Source organism: Silurus aristotelis (assembly GCF_946808225.1).
Source record: "Silurus aristotelis genome assembly, chromosome: 17".
NCBI classification, from domain to species: Eukaryota; Metazoa; Chordata; class Actinopteri; order Siluriformes; family Siluridae; genus Silurus; species Silurus aristotelis.
In genome coordinates this window covers 1,013,390-1,024,301 of record NC_139590.1, presented here as the reverse complement: position 1 = coordinate 1,024,301, position 10,912 = coordinate 1,013,390, and the positions used below count along the sequence as shown (strand labels likewise).

General features: G+C 43.0%; 1 pseudogene across 1 annotated transcript; it reads left to right on the top strand.

Annotated features, from left to right (window-relative positions):
- Positions 1-240: 240 nt before the first annotated feature.
- Positions 241-3,254, top strand: LOC310739952 (perforin-1-like; annotated as a pseudogene). Its single transcript, XR_014538222.1, has 4 exons — positions 241-453; positions 535-673; positions 780-994; positions 2,218-3,254. The product of XR_014538222.1 is annotated as a perforin-1-like (transcript).
- The last annotated feature ends 7,658 nt before the right edge of the window (positions 3,255-10,912 follow it).

Sequence of the window (10,912 nt, the reverse complement as noted above, 5' to 3'; positions counted from 1 at the left end):
CACAATAATGTGCTCTGAAAGTGGTCCTTTCAGCAGAAAGTCTGCAGTCAAAAGAGGAGTGTGTAGAAGTTTTAGTATAAAGGCTGTAGGCAAACCTTTCCAGCATTACAGCTAGGGCATAAAATTCAACTTTAAATCTTAGTTCTCTGATTACAGGAACAAGACATACAGCCATGTTGAAGGCACTTGTGATTTGGGCCGTATTTGCCCTGAATCTGCCGCCTTCAACCATCCAAAATCCAGAAGCTCCCGCTTTCTGTGGTGGACTGGAGACCGAGTCAAAAGTGTCATGTAAAGGTGTCCGGTACCGTTTACCAGTCCAGCGAGTCCCTGGTCAGCTCTACCGTCTCTTCTGTTGAGAACAACTGGAAGCTAGGCTTGAATATAGTGGTTGCACAATTCCAGGGATCACTGATGCTTTACCAGCCACACTGTCTCCTGTGGGTACTACAGGTACAGTAGGATGTAAAAACATGTGTTGTCAAAAAACATTCATATTAATTGTTATTTTGCATTACATTTTTAATCTTCTAGGTACAGGGTTATAAGCCATCCACCCCTGCACCCTGAGCTGAAGAATGAATTTGGAAGGCTCCCAGCAACATATGACATTCACACCAAGAATCTCTATTACCAGCTGATTGAGAAGTTTGGTACTCATTACATTACAAAGGTGAATGGGAAAATACATTTCTACAGACATTTCCACAATCATCTTCTAGTGTAGAAAAGAAAGCCTTGAGCTATTAGAGAATTTTTAGAAATGTGGTTATGTACAGGTGACTCTGGGTGGAGAAATTCGCTCTGTGAACAGCATCAAGGAGTGTGAGATGTCACTGCAGGGTCTGAGTGTGGAGGAGGTGAAAAAATGTCTGGACGTGGAGGCTTCTGCCAGTGTGGGACAATCTAACACCGAGGTGGAGTCTCATCACTGCAAGAAGACCAGGGACAAGAATCTGAACAAAAAAAGCTTCTCCAACAGCTTCTCAGACAGGTTTGTAGCCCTCATAACTTTTTTAAGCCTGCGATTAAATAAGCAAAAGATTCCCAGCAAAGAAAGCTAGAGCATTTGCCAACCCACCTGCTCGCACATAAAGTTCTTCTTCTGCAGCAAGTCTGACAATTCCAGCTTCTCAATCTCAACTGCTCCTGGAAAACGATTAACTAAGCCCTCTCCTTTAAGAGGTTTGCATAAATCTGATTAATCCTGCTCTCATGAAAGGTTTGACCACTTCTGCAGTCCCACTCTGAGCAGCTCTTTCCGTGACAGACATTACATCCTAAGTGCTTGTAGGAGTGATACCAAAAGGTCTTTTCTCCCTGCAACTATTAGACTTTACAATCACAGCTGCTCCCAGTGACCCAGTCACCATGATGCACACTGTTATTGATGTTTTTTTTAAAAACTGTGCAATAACAATAATGACAATTTTTGTGCAGTGACAAATGTGCAACTGTGCAATAAAAACAAGTTCAACTGTTATAATCACAGTTTAATAAATAACTGTGCAATACGTTTCTTTGACAGTAAAACTACTACTTTTTTTCTTTTTTCTTTATATATTGTACTGTATATATTTATACTGTGTCACATTTTTTGCTGCTGTGATAAAGTTTTCCACTATTGGACGAATACAGACTTAACTTAACTTACAACCCGAATTCCGGAAATGTTGGGACGTTATTTAAATTTGAATAAAATGAAAACTAAAGAAATTTCAAATCACATGAGCCAATGTTTTATTCACAATAGAACATACAGAACATAACAAATGTTTGAACTGAGAAATTTGACACTTTCATGCACAAAATATGCTCAAATCTTATCATATCTTATCATATCTTATCTTAACAAAGAAACTTTGACTAATTCTCCAAACTCCTGCAGAGTCTCACCAATACTGTTTACTTGCATAGAAATGTGTGAGAAGTTTCTCCAAATCTCCTCCAAGAGTTATTATTTGAACCAAATGATCAGAATAACACATTACTAAAGATAAAGGAATATTCAAATTTTTTGTGCCACAAACGTAATACCTGATCACTGATGCAAAAACTTTTCAAATTTCTCAACAATTTTGCAGGAATGCTCTTGCCCTGATGTTTTCTTCTATCTAGAGGCCCTTTTAATAAAAATGTATAAGGGAGCTTTAATATTTAAAAGAAGAAAAAAAATAAACCATGTTGCTGACATCCATGTTTCTCTAATTTTTAAAGGGAAACATACGTGATTGGTGGCCATACAAGGAATGCCGATTTGCTTTTCTCATCAAATACTGACCCAAAGGCCTATACGGAGTGGGTCGCATCTCTGCCCACTAACCCTGATGTGATTTCCTATGCTCTCGAGCCTCTTCATTAGTTAATGTCAGCAAAGCAGGTGAGCAAGAAACATTTGGGCAATGCAATCAAGGACTACATCCTCCAAAGAGCTCTTTTAAAAAACTGCTCTAGTCCATGTAAGACTGGTGTGAAGACCAACCCAAAGGAGACCTGCAGCTGCAGCTGCCACAACAACCAGGGCGTGGCCCTCAACTGCTGCCCCACTCAGAAAGGACTTGGTCAGGTCACTGTAACTGTAATCAAAACCACAGGTTTGTATGGAGATTACTTCACTCAGACGGACGGATATGTCAAGATATACCGCAATGGAAAGATCTACCTTGGAGAGACATCTATAATCTGGAACAATAATTGGCCAACATGGAACCGCGATTTCAATTATGGCATTGAAGACCTGACACTGTTTAGCAGTGTAAAGTTAGAGGTGTGGGACAGAGACAGCAGCTGGGATGACGACTTACTTGGGGCATGCACTGTTAAATTAAAATCTGGAGTGGAGCAGAACTGTTCTCTCAATAATGGAGCACTGTATTATAAAGTGCAGGTGAACTGCATCCCTAGTTTGACTGGGTCTTTATGCATGGAGTACAAGCCTTCTCCCATGAATGCACAGCTGGAGAAACTGTATGTCTCCCAGAACGCTTGGGGAATTCCCAGTGACATGCTGCTGGAGATGGGTGTGCTCCTTCCATGAACGCATTCCCCGCTTCAACCTGAGCAACATCCGCAAAGCTGAAAGATTTGAGTTGTAAACCATGTTCTTAGAGAACTATTGCACATTCACGCCGGCTATTGTAATGCTTATAATAGAATCCGTGCATATGATTTCGGCACCTTGTAGTAAATCTGTCTTGCTAATTTCTGCTGAATTATTATTTTTTTGAAAGCTTAATAAAAATTTCATAAAGTAACTCATTGTTGAAATATTCTTGCTGAAAGCCTGATGATGTGTTCAAACATTCTGACATGTTAGAAACATCCACACAGCCCACACAATTTAAAGAAAAGGAGTGTAGCCATGTGTGTTTTTTATTTTCACAGTATAAGCAAAACAGCCTAAAACACACACATACACAACATTTCACACATTTCTCTTCAAACATATTAACCTATTAATAGATCTAAATGAAGTGTCCATGAGAACAGAACAACAGACTGACTATTGCTTTTTAAAACTCTGTTTGGTTCTAACGAAAGCTTTTTGACATTTATTTACATAAATCATGTGTTTGGTTCTCTACATGTACAGTAGACACTAACAGCTCTGTACTAACTTAAGAATCCTGATAGTGCTGACAAAAAAATAAATTATAAGCACATATGGCTATACTCTTATGTTGTCTCTGTCACTGATAGCTTGTAGCTGATGTACAGCTATTGCCACTCTTTTACTACAGTTTTTAGACCAACTTCAAACCCAGCTCGTCCCTGTCAGAGTCCTCCAGTACTAGAGGCTGTCAGTAAAGCATGATGCAGGGACAGGGACAGATTATTCTATCAGGGAGTAAGACTGGGAGGACACAGATCGGAGTATAATTAAACAATATTTAATTAAGGGAGCTAGAATAGTAAACAGTTCTAGATTCAGTGCTGACCGACAGAGTTATGTGGGCAAAGGCAAAAACACAGTCGGATAAACAGTCCTTAATCCAAATACCGGGAAAACAGCAATGTGGGGAAGACACTAATCAGAAACCAAAACAGTCCAAAAGTCAGGCATGAAAAACCAAAAACAACTGGGCAGACACAAACATCCAGGAGATCCAGGAGGAAGGGTGGGGTTGGGCAGCCCCCCATCAGGGCTCAGTGGCCAGAGGGTCAGCCATTTTAAGATGTCATCCAGGTTTGTCTGGCATGCCATAGATTGGGCATGGTGTACCCAAAAAATATTCTCTGCTGGGGGCTGAGTTTCAAAATATCTACTGTCTCAGGTGTGTCTTTGACTTGCCAGTTTACAAACAAAACAACCAACCGGCAGGGCAATTGGGGGAAAGGCAAAAACACAGACTGATAAACAGTCTTTAATCCAAATACTGGTAAAAACAGAGCAATGCATGGAGGAAAAAAAAATCAGAAACCAAAACAGTCCAAAGTCGAAACTAGTAATCAGGGTAGCCATGGCAGGATCAGGGATCTGAGACAAGGTTGATAAACAGGAACCAGAGTAGGCAGGGTGGCAAGAATAATTACAGGGACATGAAAAGCCGGTGAGATAATCTGGCCCTGAGTAATTGTCCATTGTGTTTTTAAATAACAGATGGCACAGAAAAAATGGCAAGATGCCCAAACCCGGAAGTGCGAGCCGCAAAACCCAGACGATCCTGACACAGGCACTGCCTATCTCAACAGTTTAAAGAGACTGAGGTGGTATATTTGAAGTGCATCATCTTCAGATGATATAAGATAAACTTCCTCCAATTCCATGCATCACTGCAAATAAACTTAATATTAATGTTTTTCAGTTAATTAAGTACAAGGTTTTCAGATAAATCATGATAATTAAAGCCTTCAACCAGTCCATTTTTCTGCGGACACTAAACATTGGTGCAAATTGATTTTAATATGGTCCACAACAATTTCTTCAAATGTGACTTTGCAATGGTGCTTCAACCTTCTAACATGAGTACCTGATAAGTAGAAACAACTATTAGACAGTTTACTGTATATTGTTGGCTTATATGTATACTTTATCTTGTATACTCACTGACTTCACTGAAGTTCTTGTTAATTTGGGGAACATCTGAAATGCATCAGGAATCCAGACCATTCCTGCATTCATGATAGTATGCATTCCCACATCAATGATAGCAAGCTGAATCTGTAAAGGACCAGCTTCACTGTGCCTTCACACCTGCATGGACACAGAAGAAGGGAAGAAAAACAGGTTATCAGACCAGTTTGGGGGCCACTGCTTGTCAGTTTCTGGGCAGGGATTGGGAGTTGCACAATGGTCTGGTTGATGCTTGTTAGCTCTTGGCCTGCTCTTTCATATGGCAAATTAAAAAACTGCTGTTGTTCATTGCACAGAAAGAGGAATGCATGATGCTGGGCTTGGTTTATGATGGCCGAAGTGCTAAATCCCAACGAGTGGTCTGCTTCTTTCATGCACAGCCACTTCTTCTCCTCCATCACCTTGGTCTGCAAAATAATTGAAACAAATAAAAAATAAGGAAGAAGACAGCTTTAACCTGAGTGAAAGCCTGCTGGCACGACTCCAACCACCGCTGTTAGTGAGATTAGTCAAAGGGCGGATGATGTCTAATTGATTAGGCACAAACCTTCGACAGTTGCCAGCCAATCTTCTTTCTGGTTTTGGGTCTCAGATACGCTGCAATCTCTGCTGTCTTATCATTTACTGGATGCACCTGCCCATGACCCATGTCGAAGCCCAGATATTGTACCTCGACCCACCCAATTGCACATTTTTTGGTTTTGCTGTGAGTCCTCCCTGCCTCAGGGTTCTCAGGACCATTTTAAGATCTTGAAATTATTGCTGCCAGTCTGCTTTAGATGACTAGATAGTCAACAGATGAGACGTTGAAACATTGCTAGGGCTCCAAAGTAAACTAAAGTGACAAGTTGGTGTAACTCAAACAAAGTGGAAAAGACAACTTTTTCATAAGACATTGGAGTCCAGGGAATCTGCCAATATCTCTTGGTTAAATCCATTGTCAAATAAAACCATGATGTGTCTAGCCATACAAGCAAAGCAATTTATTGATGTGAGGCATTGGATACATGTCATATGTAGACATTGCATTGACCTTTCTAAACTTCCCACAGAAATGAACTGTCCCGTCAGTTTTAGGCACCAAGACCCAGGCTGCTCCAATCACTGTGGTACTCCTCAATAACACTTATGTTGAGCATAATCTTGAGTTCCTCCCGAACCATTTTTTGGGGGTTTGTAGAGCTGGTATGGGTGATTGTGCATAGGAACCCCTGGGGGAATTTCACTATGTCTTAGATGAGATTCATGTGACCGGGTTGAAGTAAAAACACATCAGAAAATTATTTCTGTATGTTAGCGACTTGTGCTCACTGTGACAGCAAAAGGTAGTTTCCACAGGGGACTGGGGTGAATTGGACTGTACATTTTATCTTTGTTCCCAGCTCCCTTTTTCCTGGGAACAACTGTCACCAGATGCACAAGTACCGCCTCTCTCCAGGGTTTCAGGCGTCGAGGTGGGATATTTAGAGTACCCTGCCTCTATCTGTGCATCTAACTCATAATTGACTTCCCCAACTTGCTGTGTAACCTCAAATGGTCATTGACACTTTGCAAGTAATTTAGAGCTTAACGTGGGCAATAACATTAGAACTTAAATCTCCTGGTGAAAATTCACACAGCTGCATGTCCCTTTTATACAGCCATGACTCTCTTTCTTGAGCCTGTAGGAAATTCCCCAGTGTTAACTGACCCAATTTTTGGAGTTTTTGCTCTCAGGTCAAGAATAACTGAATCAGAAGGTCCCTCCTCCCAATTTTTGTGGATGACATCTAGCAGTCTGTGAAGCTGTAAAATCATTGGAATGGGGAAAACCTGTGGTGACTTGTTTGGCCTCTCATACTGCAAGTCACTTATCCCAGTTCTGTGTATAATTGTGAAAGATGTTCTGAATCATATTTTTCAGGGTTTTTTTTTTTTGGATAACAAACAATCCCCAATAACTAGAAAATAACCCAGGACGAACAATTGGGTCATTTTATTCATTTGTCATGTTGCTAGTCTTTGTGTAACCCACTAGAAAATAATTCTAGAATATAAAGGGTTAGCCCCTCCTTGAACTTCTACCTTAACGTAGTGGAGGGGTTTGAGCACCCGAATGACCCTAGGAGCTATGTTGTCCAGGGCTATATGCCCCTGGTAGGGTCTCCCAAGGCAAACAGGTGCTAGGCGACGGGTCAGACTAAGAGCAGTTCAAAAAACCTTTATGAGAAAAAACAAACCAAGGACCATGACGTCGCCCGGTATGGCGTTGCCGGGGCCCCACCCTGGAGCCAGGCCCGGGGTTGGGGCTCGTATGTGAGCGCCTGGTGGCCGGGCCTTCCCCCACGAGGTCCGGCCAGGCTCAGCCCGAAGGAGCGACGTGGGGCCGCCTTCCCGTGGGCTCACCACCTGCAGGAGGGACCGTAAGGGGCCGGTACTGAGAGGATCGGGCAGCAGTTGAAGGCGGGGGCCTCGACAACCCGATCCCTGGACATGGAAGCTAGCTTTAGGGACGTGGAATGTCACCTCGCTGGCGGGGAAGGAGCCTGAGATTGTGCGTGAGGTTGAGAGGTTCCGACTAGAGATAGTCGGGATCACCTCTACGCACGGCTTGGGCTCTGGAACCACACTCCTCGAGAGAGGATGGACTCTTCACCACTCTGGAGTTGCCCATAGTGAAAGGCGGCGGGCTGGTGTAGGTTTGCTTATAGCCCCCCAGCTCAGCCGCCATGTGTTGGAGTTTACCCCGGTGAATGAGAGGGTTGTTTTCCTGCTCCTACATGTCGGGGATAGGTCTCTCACTGTTGTGTGTGCCTACGGGCCAAACGGCAGTGTAGAGTACCCGACCTTCTTGCAGTCTCTGGGAGGGGTGCTGGACAGTGCTCCGACTGGGGACTCCGTCGTTCTACTGGGAGTCTTCAGTGCCCACGTGGGCAGCGACAGTGACCTGATCTGAACCCGAGCAGTGTTCAGTTATTGGACTTCTCTGCTAGTTACAGTTTGTCCATAACGAACACCATGTTCAAGCATAAGGGTGTTCATCTGTGCACGTGGCACCAGGACACCCTAGGCCGTAGGTCGATGATCGACTTTGTGGTCGTTTCATCTGACCTGCGGCCGTATGTCTTGGACACTCAGGTAAAGAGAAGGGCGGAGCTGTCAACTGATCACCACCTGGTGGTGAGTTGGATCCGATGGCGGGGAAGGAAGCTGGACAGACTCGGCAGACCCAAGCGTACTGTGAGGGTCTGCTGGGAACGTTTGGACGAGTCTCCTGTCAGAGAGATCTTCAACTTCCACCTCCAGCGGAGCTTCGACCGGATCCCGAGGGAGGCTGGAGATATTGAGTCCGAGTGGACCATGTTCTCCACCTCCATTGTCGAAGCGGCCGCTCGGAGCTGTGGCAGTAAGGTCTCCGGTGCCTGTCGAGGCGGCAATCCCCGAACCCGGTGGTGGAAACCGGAAGTAAGGGATGCCGTCAAGCTGAAGAAGGAGTCCTTTTGGGCCTGGTTGGCTTGTGGGACTCCTGAGGCAGCTGACGGGTACTGGCAGTTTTGACCTCATCCAGCATGTTAATTTTCCAACTCATACTCATGGTCAAACGCTTGATCTTGTTTGTACAACTGGTCTGAATAATATCTCTGTTGACAGTTTAGCTACCCCTCTTTCTGACCATAGACTCATTTCCTTTGATTTTACATCTATCTGTCCAGTCAACCACATAAAAAATCTAACTATACGTTATCGTCATTTAAATACTGTTGACACTAGCTCCTTTTGTGATTCTGTTGCCTCCTCTGCTGTTTCTGATGTGCTAAATTTAAACTGCCCATTTATGATTTATGACAAGTATTGCTGTTTAAGATTAGGTCTGTCCCTATGTCTCATTCCTCCCCATGGTTCAATGCAGAGCTTCCAGGTTTGAAGGTAAAATGTAGACAACATGAACGTCTCTTCAGGAAAACTGGTTCACCTGGCCATTTTCTTATATACACTCAATGCCTTCAGCAATACAAACTGGCCTTAAATACAGCCCGCTCTTCCCATATCTTCAGCATCATTAACAAAGCAAGCAATAGGCCCAAAATGTTATTTAGCACAAATAATAAACTGACTCAAGCACCAAAGCACAGCCTTAGTGACTCTGAATCCATGGTTATGTGCTGCTCTTTCCTGAACCATTTCCAGGGTAAGCTAGATACTCTGTATGCGACATTTGGTGAGGAACCAACTACATGTGCATATGAAATCTCAATCTAATAATTCTATGGCAATGCTAGCCTTAACCAATTCCTCATTAATCACTGAGTTAATAAAAAAATCTAACTCCTCATCATGCACTCTTGATCCTGCACCTACTTTCCTGCTAAAAGACTGTACATCGGTGATTTCTGCCCCCATCTCCCACCTTATTAATATGTCATTTATCTCCTCTACTGTACCTGTGTTAAAAGTGCTGCTGTTACTCCCATACACAAAAAGACTAATTTGGACCCGGCAGACTTATCCAACTACTACATTTGTACCAAAGATCATGGAAAAGGCTGTGGCCTCTCAGCTGCAGTCATTCCTAGCTGGTAACAACCTCTTCGATATTTTTCAATCTGGCTTCCGCCAACAGCATAGCACGGAGACCGCGATAGTAAAGGTTGTTAATGATCTTTTACTCATTGGAGACTCAGGTAGTCTCTCTATACTTCTGTTATTAGACCTCAGCTCTGCCTCTGATACTGTCTGTCATAAGATTTTACTTTCCCGCTTAGCGGAATTAGGCATATCAGGCTCTGCACTATCCGGGTTCTCCTCTTATCTCACGGGCAGGCAATATCACACCTTCATACACAATTCCAAATCTCCTACTGTCTTACTTAAACAGGGTGTCCCACAGGGCTCTGTTCTTGGCCCACTACTATTCATTCTGTACATTCAGCCGCTTGGCAACATCATTCATAGACATGGTTTTAGTTATCATTGTTATGCTGATGATATTTAGTTATATACTGCTTGTCAACCAGATTCTGTTAATGTAAAATCCTCACTCTCCTCTTGTGTTAGCGAGTTAAAACTATGGCTACACTCAAATTTTCTTAGCCTGAATCTGGGTAAAACCGACATTCTGATAACTGGTCCCCCATCTCTAATAAAAAAAACAACTCTGTGGACTTTAGTCTTGATCTGGATGCTACTACGATTTTCCCCTCAGCTACTGTTAGAAATGTAGGTATCATATTCGACCCCTCACTATCCTTTGATGCCCATATTCGCAGCCTCTCCAAAACATATTTTTTTCATTTACAACGCATTGTCAAACTGCGACCTTTTATCTGCAGAAATGATGCTGAAACATTAGTACATGCTCTGATTACGTCCCGTCTCGACTACTGCAATTCACTCTTCTCTGGTCTATCAGCTCACTCAATCTCACGCTTACAGTACATACAAAACTCGGCTGCCAGAATGTTAACCTCCAATAAAAAATCTGCCCACATTACCCCTATATTATTTGATCTTCACTGGCTTCCAGTCTCATCTCGCATAAAATATAAAATCATACTCCTCACTTATAAGGCACTAAATGCTCCCCCCCCCCCCTATCTTTCCGATCTTCTCTCATCCTATGTTTCTTCACGATCACTCCGGTCTTCAAATTCGGAACTTTTATGTGTTCCTAGATACCGTCTATCCTCTGCGGGTGGCAGATCCTTTTCTGTCATTGCTCCAATACTATGGAACTCCTTACCTATTGCATTTAGAACCATCACCACTTTGTCTGAATTTAAATCAAGGCTTAAGACCCACCTTTTCAACCTCCACTATCAGTCAATGCATATGTATTAGGAGTCCTTCATTTTTCTGAAA